The 18053-nt window shown below is 49.1% G+C and overlaps 1 protein-coding gene across 5 annotated transcripts in view; it reads right to left on the bottom strand.

Annotated features, from left to right (window-relative positions):
* The window catches only part of LOC144150852 (uncharacterized), a gene marked incomplete in the record, with an annotated part of 193540 nt that overhangs the window by 78321 nt on the left and 97166 nt on the right, over positions 1–18053 (bottom strand).

Genomic DNA, 18053 nt, shown 5'->3' with positions numbered 1-18053 from the left:
TCCGTGCATTCTCATGAAGTTCTTGAATTCTTTGGAGTCAAAGGCTTTTCCGTGGTCAGATAGGCAATCACTTGGAGTTCCGAATCTATGAAAAACAGAGTGAAGGTGCCTGATTACTTCCTTCGTGGACGTATTCGGTACGGGTTTTGGAACAATGTACCGTGTGGCGACGTCAATTACTTTCAGAATGTAGCTTTGTTTGTCGCTGGATGGCATTGTTATGTGGTCCATAGCGATCGAACTGAATGGTACGTCAGTAGTAGGCATGAATTCCATCTTGCCGACGTTCCGGCTGGTTGGTCTGTTGTCTTCCTGGCAACGTTGGCATGCCTGCACGTAGCTTGTTACGGTTGATAACATGTTCGGCCACCAAAACCGTCCTTGCAGTTTGTCCATCGTGCGTTTGATATCCATGTGCCCACTTGCGTCGTGCGTGAGCTCCAAAACGCTTTGTTGAATCTTTGCTGGCACAACAGGACAGTGATGCCCCTCTGAAGTTACCCGATAGAGGATGTCATTGATTATGAGAAACGGTCCTGCTGAGTTAGGTTCAGCACACACTTTCTGCTTGGTGCTCTTGCAGAAGTCGTCTGCATTTTGCATGGCCGTGAATTCATGCGTCTGAGATAGCGCTGCACATGAATGCCGAGAAAGCATGTCAGCAACGTAATTTTGACGTCCAGGGCGGTGCTCAACAGAGAACTCAAATTCCGCCAAATCCAGCAATATTCCAGTGAATCGGCGAGACGGCTTGAAGTTTCTGGTCAAGCAGGCGACCGACCAATTATCAGTGAGCAGGTGAAATTTCCTACCAAGCAGGTAATGGCGAAATTTCACTGCAATAGCCCAATGCACAGCTAATGCTTCCCAAACGTTGCTGTGTAGCTTTCGTTCAGATTCCGTCAGTGATCGGCTGGCGTATTCAATCACGACTTCTTTTCCGGCTTGTTTTTGTGTCAACACCGCTCCAAGAGCTGTTGCAGAAGCATCCGTAGCCACTGTTGTGGGCGCGTCGCGATCAAAGTGGCCCAGTATGGATGCTGATGTAAGGGCCGAACGGATGGTCTGAAATGATTCCTCACACTCAGGTGTCCATTTGCAGTCGGCACTCCGCATTGCAGCTTGAAGTGGCGCGCAAATCTTAGAAAAGCCAGGAATGAAACGCCTGTAAAAGTTTGCGGTTTGCACCCAAGATAGTAGCTGCTTCGGCGTTCTCGGAGTAGGGATGCGCAATATGGCTTCAATCTTTGCGGGATCTGGCTGCTTCCCGTTTTGTGAAATCAAAAATCCCAGAAATTTTACTGAAGGAACGGCAAACTTGCACTTCTTCAATGAAGCCTTAAGGCCTGCTTGTTGCAGGAGGGTCAGAGTCTCATCGAGAAGGTCGAGAAATTCTTCCAACGAGTTCGCAAAGATGATGACGTCATCGAGGTATGTACGCACACCAGATTTCGAATCTCGGGGTTTGAGTTGGGAAAATATTTTATGCATTGCCTTTTGGAAAGTGGCAGGTGCGTTCTTTAGTCCAAAGGGCATTCGTGTCCACTTGAAAGTGCCTTGATGAGTGATGAAGGTTGTCTTGTCTTGGGCCTCTTCTTTTACTTTAATTTGCCAATACGCACAGCATAAATCCAATACGGCAAACAAAGAGGCTCCACCAATGTCATCAAAAATGTCGTCTGCTCGCGGAAGCGGCTGGAGGACACTGACTGTCATCTGGTTGAGGGCCATATAATTCACACATAGCCGCTTTTTGTCACCCTGTGTCACGACAAGAGCTGGAAATCCCCACGGTCCAGAGGTCGGGCGGATGATGTCTTTCGACAGTAAGGTTGCTGTCTGGTTTTCTAGAAATATTCGGTCCGAGGCTGTGTATCGGTAAGGTTGTCGTCCGTATGGCTGGGCATCCGGCTTTAACTTAATTTCATGTTCAATTCCTTCGTAGAGTCCAATGTCATCCGGACTCCGTGTGAAAAGGTCAGCGTGTTTTTCAACAACGCGTTTGACAGCATCATGTTGTTCAGGAACTAGCTGTTCTCCGAGAATGATATCAGTGAAGTCGTCGTCACCGGAACTGGAAGGGGAAAGAGGGGCTTCTGGGCTGCAGAGCTTTGTTACAGCGCAGCTTATCGTGGGGGCTGGGTTCACTTCAGACGCAGCTGCTTTGGCTAGTTTGCTCCATAATGGCTCATTTTCGTCGGGCTCATGGGCTAGTTGAAGTGCATCGGCCTTGGCATCTGGAGCATCAAAGTGAGACAAAGCTGACATTGTCAGAATAACAGCGTTGGCCATTCGTGGCATAAGCTGGTCGCGGCACTGAATGATGGTTTTTGTGCTCGGCTGGTGGATTTCAGATAGCTGAGGAGGCTTTACGTGGAGCTCAGCTCGAGCAGCACAGAACCAGTCCTCTCCAAGAATGAGTGGAAGCGCGTTATTTGTCATAACGGCCACTTCTACTACAGCTGATATTGCTCCAACTGTTATCCGGAGACAGACAGTTCCGATAGGCGTCACTGATCCTCCTCCGACAACAAGAACGGGTGGTCCTGTCCACGGCAAAACATTTTGTTTTGTGAGCAGTGTCGACGATATAATCGTCATAGACGAACCACTGTCCGGGAAGGCTGGAATTTCTCCTATTCCTGGTATAACGGCAGGAACCACAGCGCAACAAAATTTTGACCCATCAAGTGAATCAGGTACGTACGTGGCGTACGCTTTTGGCTCTGTGTTCCGGTGATCCTTACTTCTTTCGCTGCACTTTGCTGCTAAATGACCGGTCTTCTTGCATTTAAAGCAAACGGCGTTCTTTATGTCTTGACCGGGTCTATGGGCTGGTGCACCATACTTATCAGAAATTTCTTGATACCGTGCATTTTGCTCGGCGGGCGGAAGCTCAGAAATGCGCTTTGGTGGCGGGCGCAATTGCTTTTGCGATTTTTCTTTTGGAGGGAAGGTCGAGGCTGGTTTGTCTTCGTTTTTGGTCTGCGCAGAACACTGTCGAACGCTCCGCGTCCCTTTTGTGTGCTCAACGGTACGGTCTACCTCAATTGCGATGCTCAAGAACTCATCGACAGATTTCGGGCGCTGTACAGCAATTGCTGTTGCCAGTTGGTCATCGCGTATTCCTTGGATTAGATATTCAATCCTTTCTTTGTCTGTGAGGCTGACCGGGCATCGAGAAATTACCCGTAGTTTGGCGAATGCATACGAGTGCAGAGTTTCGTCGGCTAGCTGTAATCTGGCGGTCACGGTCTCCTGCCACTGGATAAGTGAAAGCTGTTCTCCAAAACTTTCTTTCAGGCTGGCTTTCCAGATGCGCCAGGTTGTCATATGCCGACCCTGCGTTTCATGCCAATCTGCGGCTGCTCCGCGCAGTTTGCTTTGAGCTATTGCAAGGAGTGTAGAATCTTCCCATGCCGCTAGTTTTTGGGTTCTCTCAAGCTCTTCGAGCCAGCTCTCGGCGGATGGAACACCACTTCCGTGAAATGTTCGCAGTGAAGCTGATAGATCAGGAAGAGTGTTTACTGTAATCGGTCTCACCTGAGAAGCCATTGCAGACGTCATGATCGCCATGTATTGCTGCATGTAGGTGGTGAACTGTTGAAAATTAGAAGCGCTGTCTTCGCTGAAGCTTGGCATTTGAGGGAATCCAGTCTGGACAGGAGGAGTGTGGCTGTCTTGGGCTGCATCCGGCGAATCATCTTGGTCTCGGTGACTTTCAATGTCGGTAAGTAGACGGGCGGCAAGTTCTTCTTTGTTGCCTACGGTGTCAAGCTGTCGGCGTTCAAGTTCTTGTTTTATGAGCGGCATTGTGATTTGTGCGATGTCATCGGCGGTTGCGTTGCTCCAATTGATGAACGGCATCTCGGGCAGATTCGTAAAGACTGCAGGCGAAGATGTTTGAGAGTGGCGGAAGCGACGGCTGATTGCTGAGCGAGTTGAGCTGCTCCGGTGCTCTTCGGCTTGGGCTGAGGCTGGGCTTGTCGGGCTGAGGCTGGGCTTACTGCTTGAAGCATGAAGCAGGCTCTTCTCGTCAGTCGTGTCGCTTAAAGCTGCAGCAGGTAACGTTGGGCGACTGCGCCATATGTGAGCAGGTCCATGGCTGAGGGTTAGATAAAGCGTTTAATACTTGTTGAAGCAAGTTACACGTCTTCTCTCATCGGAGCCATTGTCTTTTCCGGCCGCAGGAGCTGCTCAATTTAAAGGGTAGGGGGGGAGAAGGGGGAGGCCTTGGCGTACGTGACTCAAGGCTCGTTCGCATGGCGCGAAGCAGTTCGAGTGTCCGTGAACATGAGACCGCAAATGCATTACGCGCACATGGAGTGGCAGGCACGAGTTCTCACATCACTACACGGACACATACATTATATACATCGACAGATTATTGTGCAGACGGCGCGGACTACGTTGCGACTTTTTCCCAGACGATCTGCTCGCATTTGTTGACGAGAAAGCGCCGTTTCCCTCGACACTCGCCGTCTCCGGGGGTCTTTTCCAAGGCTCTCGCGCAAAGACGAGAAAACGCGGCTGCATGACCCTGCATATCGGGGCTACGTTGACGTGCTTTTCAGGCACTGGCAGCCGTGCGTTGCGTGATGCCTTTCACTGCTTGCAACCATAATCTGTTAAGAGAGCACCCGTAGGCGTACGCAGCAATCGTTTTTGTTGGTTGACGAGGTGAGCTTCTGATTAGCGACGACGCGTGTTATGAATTCTTAGAGGGAGGAGTTTCGCTTTAGAAGCACCTCGGAGCGCTGGTTCGTATAAAGCAACATTTTAAGATCCACATAACTCACAGTCCGTTATGGGACGTCTAGAGTGCGCAGGCGGATAAGGCACCGGACACTCGAGTTTGCTGGGCGACCGCAGCGCCAGCCACGGCAGACGCGCGCAACTCAGGGTCGGTCGGGCCGCGCCGACCGCCTTCATCGCCCTCGAACGTCCCTTCGCAAGGCGTCTAGCATAACTTTACTAGCGGGCATCCCTACCAAACACCGCAACGGTGGCAGAAAGAAATGTTGTGGAAGGTAGAAGGTTCCAAACAAGACGGCGCTGATGGAATAATATCGCCTTTCTGCCGAGTCGTAGCCTGGCGCACTGGGAAGGTTGCTTTGAAGGCTTTGCATTTCTTCGCAGAATCTTCTATGTTTTTTTTTTTTTTTTGCAGGTACGAAGCCATAGATACTGCATTGGTTACTGCATTTTAAAAACAGAGTAAATGGCGGACTACGTGCTGCTGTGAAATACGAGAAGGTGATTATAGGGTTGGTTAGCATGCTGTAAATACGCAAAGTGCGCAGCATATTCGTTCACAACGAGGATGGTCAAACGAAAGTTATCACAGAGTAGTCTATCACCCAGCGGTTCCACTCTACGGTACATTTATTATTTCACGTGGCTATCGTCACAGGCAACCACATGTTGTTCACTCTTTAAGCGTTGATGTTCCTAAATGTTTGTTGAGTTACTGAATGTCGTAACGTATCATCGGCGTTTCTTGCAAAACAAACTATGCCAGACTTGTCTAATCCATTGAACGGGAAAGAAAAATACAGATTGGAAATTTATATATATATATATATATATATATATATATATATATATATATATATATATATATATATATATATATATATATATATATATATATATATATATATATATATATATATATATATATATATATATATATATATATATATATATATATATATATATATATATATATATATATATATATATATATATATATATTGAATGATTGAACTCCTCATCCAACTGATGATTTGATTTGATTTGTGGGGTTTAACGCGCCGACGCAACGCAGGCGATGATGCACGCCGTAGTGGAGGGCTCCGGATTAATTTTGACCATTTGGGGATCTTTAACGTGCGCCGGAATCTCGTACAAACGGGCGTTTTCGCTTTTCGCCACCATCAGAAAAGCGGCCGCCGCGGCCAGGAATCGAACCCGCGACCTCGTGCTCAGCAGCGCAGCGCGCCTTAGCCAGTGAGTTACCGCTGCGGGTCTTATCCAAATGAAAGTTCTTTAATAGTCTTATTGCCAAGAGTTTCTTTTATTCGCGGCGTGTTTTTATACAGCTGGCGTGCTCGGCTGGACCAAGAAACACGTAATGTTTTTTTGGTAGAGGGCCCAACATAGACACAAAAGCTACGTATTTTGCTCTATCCGTAAGGTTGCAGAGGGGGATATCGGCCGCGCGGTGCTCCGTGAGAAGCGCGCAAAGAGACATGAAAAGAAGATGACACGGTGTGCCTGATACACACCCTTGTAATATTTCGATTGTCGTAATCGGAGTCATGAATTCAAAACAAGCATTGGATTTTCAGCTCTCGAGACGTCGTATTCGATGGTTCGTTCCGTTTATTAACGTCACCAGTTCTCATACGCAGAAACAATGTTGCATATAAAAATTAAAATTATGTATATTTTATGGAAAATAAAGCAATTCAATTCAATCCAATATACTGTAGCATATGCCAAGTACCGTATTCAAATCAGACCACTATGCAACGCCCATGCTGTTCAGTCAGCAGCTGTGCAGTCAACAACGTATTTCGACAAGTGTATTCACACGAATTGGGCGCGGAAACATCGCGCAACGTCTGATATCGTATTTGCCCACGAAACATCCTCTTTAGGGGACTTAAGTACTGTTTCTTTTGAACCAAAACACGCAGATCCTGAGAAAGTTGGACATTGGAAAGAATGGACGTCACGCCACTTTCTTTCGACCTTCCATCCTATACGCGAGTTCAACAGAGAAAATTCGTCTTGGTTCTCCTTCACTGTGTGGCTGAATTGATGCAGAATAGCGCAATTTTTGTAAGCATAAAAGGCCGCTAGTAATATGATTCGCCGGGTGCGGCGAGAAAGGAGCGCGCCCCAGTCACGAACGTGCTGGCGCGCGCGTGACAAACCCAGTGTTGCACGTATCTGCCGAAGGCGGCGCTGGGTGTCGCTGGCTTTAAGGTTAACGGAAAAGTGAATTGGACAGCAGTACAGGTTAGTAAAAGAAGGTTAGAATGTTGGTGGGGAAAGAGTAGAGAACTGTCTGGGAAGACACGCGAACACAGAAGTCAAACATGCACGAAAATTTCATGAAGTTTTTTTTTTTTTGGCGAGGTGATTGTACAGTGGTGTTACTGACTGACTGGACAAACTCCATTGAGGAATAGGAAAACGAGGGAATGGGGTAGGGGATAGAGTGGAGTGGATTTCAGGATAAGGTCGCTGTGCAACGCCACCCCGTTACAAAGGGGAAGCCGCTAAGCATCATCATCATCATCATCATCATTCGTGTCGCCCTCTGGGCAGTGACGGGTGCGTTACCCCCGAGGAATTTTGTTTCCTTGGAAGCGGATGCAGATCCCACATTATCCAATAAAGTGTCCTCCCTTAAGAACCTGCACATCAAATGCGAGATTCTTCGGAAATCCTTCAGCATAAGACGGACAGCTCAACACTCTTGAATGCATTTTGGCCGTCGCTGGTCCGCCAGCCTGGAAGTTTATACGGAACGGCTTACACTTGTTACCTGGTGACATACAGTGCGCAACGCACCTGTCTAAAACACCGAGCTCAACTTCAACTAGTTACCTCTGAGAACTCCGCAGAAGCTTTCTTCGGATACTTTTCGGACGAAATCGGATAAATGCTGGAGGCACGAAAGCGGTGTTGCAGACAAGTGTGCTGCCTCCTTACGTATGGACAGGCATATTTTTGTCTGGACTCCGGCACACATACCGCTCTGGGATAAAACAGCGCCCGGCATTATCTTAGCAGTCCCCACGCCGGAGGCCGAGCAGAATGTGGCCAGCCACGCGACTCTGATAAGACGGTGGGTGCAAGCTGTCCAGCTTCATTCCCGTCGAAGCGGAGATGGCACGGGCCCTCTTATCTCAGTGTAAGCAAATCGGCCCGCACTTTTCTTTTGTCAGGCACGGCAGGTAGGCACGGGCAAAGTTGAAAAAAGAAAAAAAAAATATTAACACACGGATTTAGAAAGCGTACGATTTTCCGCGTGCGCGAGTCAATCCCCAAATCAGAAATGGAGGACAGAAGGACACAGCGAGTTAGGAGACGGCGATTATCACGTCTCAGTAGCGGTTTACGCTCGCATTTAACGCCCATGGCAGCCGTCCAGCCGGCTGTCTGAAGAAAGGTCGAACTGCGGGCGTTGCGTAAGCACACAAACACATTTCCCGCGGTTGCAACACCGCGGGAGAAACGAAAAAAGACCGCAGTGCATGCTCCCAGCTGGGCGAGCACCCTTGGCTCGCAAAGAGCGCGGCGCCGACCCAGAAACGCGGTCGGCCGCGATGACGGAGGCCAGGGCGGGATCTGCCGCAACCTTTACGAAAACACGCCGGCCCGGCTGTTTACGCTCTGCTTTGGCTGCGCGCAGAACGGTGTTTATCTACTTACAAAACAGAGACTAAATCTAGCAGGCTTGCGCTTGGAGCTGCCACGGTGTGGAGGTAGACGTGCAATTTAAAGGGACCCTGCAACAGATCTTTGTGACGTGCAAGTAAACCTGCGCGACGTTTAGATTACACTGCCAAGAATACCTGAGCCAAATATTACACGTGCACGGCGAAGCAGTGAGCGCGCAAATCGCTGTGAAAGACGCGGAAAAATCAACCGCGCTCTCTTCAACTCTCCTCATTATGCACGCCTGGCATGACCTAAACGACGTCATTTGGGCCATGGCTGTCCTATTGGCTGTCGCCGGTCAACTTCGCGGCTTATTTCTCACATTTCCTGTGACGATCCGCTGTCGTCGGCGCTGTGTACCAGCCTCTTCTGTGTCTGAACCTGTACGCATAGTTTTGGTGTTTATTTTGTGTTTTGAGTGCGCGCGGAGTTTGAGTGACGGACTCAACACAGCCCTTTCAACGAGACCACCCGACAACAAACGTTTATTGCTTCAAAAACGCCCTACCAGCCTGAGCGTGCGCTAGCGAGCAGGCCTGCTTTTTTGTGGCACCGGACCGGAAAAAAGACCCTTCCACGTTGCGGAGAAAAGAGAAAACTCCCCGGCATGTGATATATCGAAGGCCACGGCATTCCTCGAGGCCACTGGACTAACCCAGCGCCTGTAGCTGAGGCTACTCAACGAACACTTGTGCCGCTGTCGCTTATGTAGTGCCCCCCCCCCCTCTTTTCTTTTTTTTTTTTTCTTCTCTCTTTCTCTCTCTCTCTCTCTCCTTTCTTCCTGTCTTTCTCTCTCACACCTTTTCTATTCCACCCCTAGCCTCCTCCCAAGTCTCATATCCCCTCTTCCCCTCCCCACCGCACTGGGTTGTATGCAGGTGAGCTCCCTACTGAGCTCAATAATATCCCCAGTGCACTTTCCTTTCCTTTCTTCCATCCAATCACTTCTCTCTCGAAGGCCACCGAAGAGAACGCCGCGAGCCGCCCTCCTCTCCGGGAGAGGGCGCGCAGCCTTCGTCGCGTTGTCCGCGGTCGAGTTGATTTCTCATCGCGTGTAGTGTCGCAGATAGTGAACGGATTTTCATAATTCTTGCGGGAGGAGATTGCTGGTACAATAGACTTTACCCCAAAATACTAGTCGATGGTAAGTGTTGCAGGGTCCCTTTAAAGAACTTGGGTGGACCAAGGGGACAACAAAATTGGCAGCGTATCCGCTCGCTTCACTGCAACTGTCGTCGAAAGGCGACAGCATTCTGCCGCATCTGCCACGTGAATGCCTCCCTTTTCTCCACCGGCCCCCTCTCACACGTCTCGCTCCTACTACGATAAATACAGTGCAGGTTTGCTCACGCCAATCAAATTTCGCCTCGTTCCATGCTCGCGTCATCTACTGGAACCGCTTGCTAATTTTGACTTAGGGCTGCCACAAGGGGACGCCGCGAGCGCTTTTTAAGGGTAGTACAGAGGAAGTCAACTCCAAGGCTGTCGAGGGGACGAAAAGAAGATTACAATGGTGGTGGACGAAAAGCCGAGAGGGAAATATTGTCTAGGACGGTAACCAGCTGTATACCCGCCGCGGTGGCTCAGTGGCTAAGGCGTTGCGCTGCTGAGCACGAGGTCGCGGGTTCGATTCCCGGCCGCGGCGGCCGCTTTTCTGATGGAGGCGAAAAGCAAAAACGCCCGTGTGTACGAGATTTCGGCGCACGATAAAGATCCCCAGGTGGTCAAAATTAATCCGGAGCCCTCCACTACGGCGCGCCTCATCGCCTGCGTGGCGTCGGCGCGTTAAAACCCCACAATCAATCAATCGTAACCATCAAAGCTATCTGGGGGGCTAGTTGGTTTCTTGACATAATTGAACAAATGCGCTAACAAGACGGGACTGAGGGAAGGAAACACAAAACAGCGCAAACTAGCAAACTGAGTTTATTGACCACAGCATATATACTACCACTTATCGGCACGTGGGCAATCAACAAGGAAAGATAAAACACACATCACCAAACGCACAAGCAGCCACATGTCGGTCAATAGTCCAGGAACGCGATTTCTTTGGTCGATAGGGATATCGACGCAACACTTATGCAATTATCACCCGCATGCGCTATTTCTCGTGCTTCTATAATCTCCCGCGTGAGCGAGTCACGGCTCTTGGCAATCACCTCGGTTTTGTTAAACAAGGGGTAGCAATTTCTACAATCACGGCAATGAATAGCTAGATGCCCATTATTAGAGTTCCGGACGTTATTTCTATGTTCTCGTAGCCTATCGTTAATGCATCTGCCGGTTTGGCCGATGTATACTTTTTTACAAAAAAGAGGAATCTTGTACACTACTCCTTCGATGCAGTCCACAAACATGGTGCCGTGCCTAGTGTGACAGTCACTCTCCTTCTTGGGTCCGCAATTAATCTTCCGACAAAGCTTGGACAGCTTGTCAGGCGCTGAAAAGGCTACTTTGCCGCCGGTGCGCATGGCAATCCGTTTCAAGTTGTGGCTTAGCTGATGGATGTAGGGGATCACTGCGGTTCTTTGTTTGCGTGCAGGATCCGCCGTACCAGCTGTGCACGTGACACCACGCGCTGTCAGCTTAGCCTCCTTAAGCTGACACCACGCGGGAGATTATAGAAGCACGAGAAATAGCGCATGCGGGTGATAATTGCATAAGTGTTGCGTCGATATCCCTATCGACCAAAGAAATCGCGTTCCTGGACTATTGACCGACATGTGGCTGCTTGTGCGTTTGGTGATGTGTGTTTTATCTTTCCTTGTTGATTGCCCACGTGCCGATAAGTGGTAGTATATATGCTGTGGTCAATAAACTCAGTTTGCTAGTCTGCGCTGTTTTGTGTTTCCTTCCCTCAGTCCCGTCTTGTTAGCGCATTTGTTCAATTAAATCGTAACCAGCTGTAATAGGAAAAAATAAAAGTGTTTTGTGCCTAATAGGTTTTTTGTGCCTGCCCTAAGCAGCGCTAGTAGTAAACCAAGAGTATAAAACATAGGTATATTTGTCCTTTTTGGTAAGGTGACAATTACAAAGAGCAAACCAATAGCAATCATCATCATCATCATCGTATTTTGTGGACAAAACATTTTTTATTTGCTATAGCAAAAACCAAGCAGATTTTTTATTAAAAGAGCGATAAAAATTCCTCAACCATGCCGGATGTTTTCGTTTTGCTCAACAATGTTGACAAGTATGAACATTGCCACCAGATTAAAGGGGCCCTTAAAGGCGTTCTGAGCGCACTAAATGAGCTAGCGCAAATCGTTAGGTTGGGTGGTCAACGTCATCTGTGCCAGGTATAACATTTTTACGTGCAGCGGAAAGCCCACACTTTTCGTTGCAAAGTTTGTTGCCGCGTCACCGCCCTTCCCTGCGTGTTTTTGGGCTCCGCTGTCTCTGCGCATGTGCGTCACGAAGCAGAAATCTTGCATTTGGACGGCTTTTTCTCCCACTTCCGGCGAAGAGAAGCGTCGCCTGCTCAGCGTCTCTAAGCTTTGTTTTTTTTTTTTTTTTTTTCTGCCTTCTAAGTGGCACGGTCCAAAACAAAACTTTTTTGGTTGAACTGTAGAACTGCCATATACCAAATGTTAATGCATCGTTTAAGTCATTGGAATGATTTGTTCAGTTTTAAACTCGTGCTTTGCATACATAAAAAAGGCAGCCAGAAAAACAAATACTTGTATTTCGCAAAATTGGTATGTCTGTATAGAGTAAACATAGTTACCTCCCACCCACTTAAACAAGACTAGGCTTAGGGGGCGAGGTAGAGGGGAAAGGGGGAGCGGCCGGCAACCAAACCCCGCACATATCGCAACTGGCAGCACTGAGCACGTTAAAATGAACGAACAGCCTTTATTAAGGGAAAAGGTGCTCCGGGTCATCAGGAGAAAAAGCGAGGGTGGAATAATTGTTTCGTGCAATCATATGCACAGTCGAACAGAGAGGCAGGCGCGCACGGCCCCACAGACTCACACTACTCTTCCGATACCGCTCGTAACGGTGTACTTGTCTTGTAGTTGATAAACACAGGGTCGCGTAGAAGTTTCCCGGAAAGTAAGAGGTAAAGGGGTTGGGGGGGGGGGGGGGGGGGGGAATGCACGACGCACTTTAGAGAAAAGTCCCTGTGCCGTACGGAGCAAACCTTCGGCTGCCTTTTGTTACGGTTATAAACTTTTAGAACCTATCGGTACAACGGAATGGAATACTACAACTGCCTGTGTACGCGCGTGAATGGCGTCACCACAACGCTAGCAAGCTCGACATTGGCGCGAACGAGCGGATGTATAAACCGACGTCGGTTCGTAATGCATGTACGTGCTCACTCTGACCAATTTTGCGGCGATTCTTTAGTAATTCGCTCAGACATTTCAGACTCCCATATGTACCAAGACATGTCGTCACCGTGACCGCATGGTGACAGGGTCGTTCTGTTTTCGCGTGATCGTTCGGCGTGATGTGGAAGCGTTAAAGTCCCGCCCCATTCCTTCCATCAGCTTTTCAAGACGCGTGAGCGGATTGCAGGATTCATAGGCAAAGTGATTCAGGATTCATAGGCAAAGTCAGTTGGCCCTGAGCGATGCTACGGCGCAGAATATCGCAGTAGCAGACGACGCCTTGCAGACGTCACCGAGAGGCGAGGCAACTTGGGCAGTCACGCTCGCGCGGTGCGAGGAGGTGGGCGATACGAGGGGGAATGGCAGCGCGGTCGAAAATGCGATATGATTTGCAATAACTGCTCTAATACTTATCGCTTTAACGAAATTCCTGGAGGAGGTGATTACTAGGACATTGATTTACCTGAAGGTGCGAACACCCATGTATCGGCAAAACCACTTTCAAAGCCCATTTTTAGTAATATAGGAATGCTTTGCGTATACATAAACGTCTCGTTGTGAGAATTCTTTCAACTTTTGCCCAGGCGGCTGAATCGAGGGACAGACAGTCAGAAAGACATACAGACCAAAATTTCTCACGTTTAAGTAGCCCAAGAAAGACTATAATCCCCGGAGCACGGCTTAGGTACTTTCAAGGCTTGGCGATACTCATTTACTTGTTCACTGCCACGTCGTATCTGTGTCTCTCTCGTCGCTTTCGTTTTGCTGTTTTGGGCGCGAATCACTTGGACCGGCTTGTTTTCTACTACACCGACTATTTCTTCACTTCCGTTCCTCGGTCTTGCGCCGCGAATTACGCCAGCGAACAGACTACTGCCACACGAACAGCTTCCTATAGAATGAGGCTTCTGCACGGTTGTTCTGCTCACGTGCCAGCACGTTCAGGCATGAGTGGCACGCACTATTCTCCAACGTTTACGTTTACGAGTCGTATTTTGTAGCGTGAGCTACACTGGCCAAGGTTGAGCAGTTTCGCGTGGCTCCTGGAAAGCCGTGCTGCGCGTGCGCGAGGAGCAGAGACGTCAGACGGCGCACAGCTGGCGCGCCGGAGCCGCCGCGACCGCGACTGGATTGGATTGGATTAAATTGGATTTGATTGGGTCGGATCGGATTGTAAATCATTTTAGCAGCAGTAAGCATGATAATAAGCTAATCCTAGACAACCAGGAAACCTAAGAACAACCAGATGAACCTTATATATCTCACGCTACGTGTATCCTGGCATAGCCCAGCTAAGCCACTGCTATTTTTTTTTAATATTGTTTTTGAATATTTTTTGAACAGCCTCCGATTCCTGGCTGGTAGTCAGTGACACGGCGCACGTGGAGGTTCAGACACACGCTATTTTGTAGTGCGAAGTTCACCCGAAGGGCTGAGGCACAATACGACTTGAGTAGCTGTCCTTGACAGATGGTGTATACGCTTCTGCACGGAGAAATTAACCACTGTAGTACGCCGTTCCTAAAAGCGAAGTGCGGAATGTAGGTCGCTCCCAACCTCACTCGTTGGTTTCAGGCGATCGCGCACTCTCTGAGAAATCAATTCGAGCTCGCCGACTTGCATCGCGCACGCACTCGATCAGTCAAGCCGAGACCTCATTCGCTGGCTCGTATACGTGTAAACACGAATGCGCTCATTCGCGTGAAATCAATCGAAGCGCGCAGTTTCGCGCGCTCCAAATTGTTATAATCGATCAAAAAGCCCTTCCCGTTTACCCCCTGTCCCGAATTGCTTCACTTGCGCCTTCTTTTCTTACTCTTTTGTATACCAACGTCTGCAAGTAATGCAAGCAAGCGAACCCGGGATCAAACTATATGGCCGCCTCTTCACGGCGACTGTCTGTTGACCATACTTTAACCGTTATGGATTACAGCCTCGTTCCATTAAGCGCACAGCTCCAATAACTGTCCCTCTCCGTCACTGATACGAATCATAGTAACCGATCTGCACTAGCACACCTACTGCTGCAATCTAATACCCGTGTCAAACGCGTAAGTGTAAGGGCACCTGGGCGTATAGTGCACTCGCCTGAAATGTCACTTCGGCTGAGTGAGACGGCAAGCGCAAATGACATTCACTCGAAATGAATGAATGAAAATTCAGTACTACATTGGAAGCTCTGCAGCTTAAATTGGTACGGATTAAACAGGAAAGGGGATGGCCGTCACATTCATCCGGTCAGGTCTGCCTCGCGCGAGATCAGGTGCGCTTACAGATAAGGCGACCCAGCTCGCGCAGTGAGCAGCTTTGTTAGGGATTACAAAGTAGTGCAAAATAATTGAAAACAGCGCGAGCACGCACAGAGATGTAATAATGTTAAATGTTACTGAAAAATTCATTAATGCCTCATTTCAACGAAGAAAAACAAGAAAATGATCTCGCACCCAACACCCACAGCAATTCACAGCGTGAGATGCCCTAGATGGCGCATGTAGTTTGCTGCGGCTTTGTGGTTGTGTTCCTGTCTGCATTTTTTTTTTTTTTTTTTAGAATCGACGTTCTCTGATGATTTTCATTTGATGCAATGGCTACAGCCATTGCTCGGTCGCCACCGAGACCACGCTTTTGTTGACTCTGACGAGACGCCGATTTCTGTTTAGTGTGTGCCGCGTGGTAATGAACTTTTTGTTTCCTTACGTGCACAATTTTTTAATGCGTAAGCATCACTAGGCTCATCTGGCGAAAAAAAGCGGCACGGAGTCGAGTCTTTTCCATTTAGTAATGTTGAGTCGAGGCGCGTGAGTTGGCGCGAGTCCCGCGTGTTGCGTAGCGCGTGCGTTCTAGGCCCAAGTAAGCTGCACCATCATCATCATCATCATCATCACCAACACCACCAACCTATCTACGCCCACTGCAGGGCAAAGGCCTCTCCCATTAATCTCCAATTACCCCGGTCCTGTGCTAACTGCGACCAATTTATCCCCGCAAACTTCTTGATCTCATCTGCCCATCTAACTTTGTGCCGCCTCCTACCACGCTTGCCTTCTCTAGGGAACCACTCTGTAACCCTTAATGACCAACGGTTATCTCATTTTTCTTCGCATTACACGCCCTTTACACGCCCACTTCTTAATTTCCACTAATATGTCCTTAACACGCGTTTGTTCCCCGACCCACTCCGCTCTCTTCTTGTCCCCTAACGTTACACCTATCAACTTCCGTTCCAATGCTCGCTGAGATATCCTCAATTTAAGTTGAACCCTCGTAGTGAGCCTCCAAGTTTCTGCCCCGTAGGTGAGTACCGGTAAGATGCGGCTGTCATACACTTTCTTCTTCAGGACAATGGTAGGCTGCCATTCATTATCTGAAGTAAGCGGCATACGTTTCCCTTATTAGAAGCTTATTGGGAGTGAGGCCGCAATAAATTAGAATTCTGCAGTCCAAAAAAAACCAGCGATTCAGTTAATCGGTCAGTGATTCCTAAAACGGGCTTCAAAACGAACAAGGCAAACAGACGGTGCGCCCACTTCTAGCGCACAGTGGGTCAGAGAGCCCCGGTAACCTGAACACTCGTGCCCAAGAGGAAAAGAAGAGAACGCAATGCGGCACCGAGACGAGATCCAGCGCAGCCGCCTCGCGCAATTAATAAGCAGCCCGGCGTATCGGAGCCCCGCGGGAAGGCTGACAAGCAGGTGCGAGCGACAGTCGACAGGCGGAACAAAACGCGCGCGCTAAGGTTGGCCGCCTCCACAAATTACGAGCTGCATTGTTTTCGCCTCCGGACATGAACAAGGGGGGAGCGTAGAAAGTGCAGCACGCGGCGGGCGACCGCCAATCAGGGCCCGAGAAGGCTACCGGCGGCCCGGTGAATCTAGCGTCGCGTATCCGGCCCACCCGGCCGCTCACGACAGGCACGGACCGGAACAGATCGCGGCCCGGAAGTCTTTTACGCTCGCTGGCTGCGGCCAAACTGCAATGCTGCCACCGCCAAGGGCGGGACTGCCCTCTCGACGAGAGTCACGCGGTGAGTACAAGTCACGTCGCGACGTCAACGTCACGAGCGAAAAGGAAGAATGGCATCGGGAGGGAGTAGGCCGGATAGTTCGCACAGGCCACCAACAAAGAGCGTTCACACGCCCGACGTCCCAGCGGTACCACCCGTAGGAGCACCACAATCTCGCGATAACAATCAGTTCGATTCCCCACTGGTGTGCAGGAATGACAACGTGGCCGGCGTCGTAAGACGAGCCGCGATTCTTATTCAGCCATCAAAGACCAAAACAACAGTCCAGGGGCGGTATTCTCGTGTTTGTCCGTTTTGAAAACGTCCGTTTTGCGTCCGTTTTATCGTGACGTACTTCAAGTAGTAGGCGGGCTCTGGGTAGACCTTTGAGCAACTGTTCTTCTTAACACATTTTAAACGACTAAACTTATAAACTATATTTTATGTGTTTATTGTTCCGCCAGCGAACCAACAACAAGGCGACGAAACATCGTCTCCTTTGAGAAGCCGCGGCTCGTAGCTCCGCCGTGCTTGCATGGCGTCACATCCGGGTTTTCGGTTTTAGCAATTCAGGGCTTGCTCAAAACGGGCACGAAACAGACAAAACATGAGAATACCGGCTTAGTTTTGAATGTGCACGACACTGTCGCCAACTGGAGGGTTGAGGACAGACACGCATGGCCCAGCCATCGCCCCCACGCGAGTGGGGGCCGGCAGAAATCGCTCGTGCGTATTCGCATCCCATATGCCCGGTGGTATAACTATTTCGACGACCTGAAAGACGACCTCAACGCTCAGCTCTCCACAAGCTTTTGGTCAAGAACTGGCGTCACGATTGCACCAGGCAAATAAAAATACGCGCAACTCTCCACTACTTCGTGCACCCAAGTTTAGCAACTTGAGCTAATATTAGGGGTAAACGAACTGCTCTGAGATTTACCGCCGTCACATTGTACCAAGCGCAAACGAGCTCCCGCTCAAGATTTTTTTTTTGTTGTTGTTGTTGTTATACAAAATTTCAGTTCCACCATTTTTTTTTTTTTGTCGAGACGGCTGTACAGCTTCGTTAAACGAAATGGTCTGTGGTTTGTGAAAAAATTTGATACCGTACTAGAAAATGCCCAGCAAGGCCTAACCATACGCAGCCAGTTAAACCCTACATTACCGACTTGCACCGGTGCAGAAAAATATAATCACATTATCACAAGCTACTGATACGTGAAGAACCTCCGATACGTTCCGATGAGGGC

The sequence above is a fragment of the Haemaphysalis longicornis genome, unplaced genomic scaffold (genome assembly GCF_048455015.1).
Source record: "Haemaphysalis longicornis isolate Haplotype H1 unplaced genomic scaffold, Haemaphysalis longicornis Haplotype H1 scaffold_80, whole genome shotgun sequence".
NCBI lineage: Eukaryota > Metazoa > Arthropoda > Arachnida > Ixodida > Ixodidae > Haemaphysalis > Haemaphysalis longicornis.
This window is presented reverse-complemented; position numbering and strand designations above follow the sequence as displayed.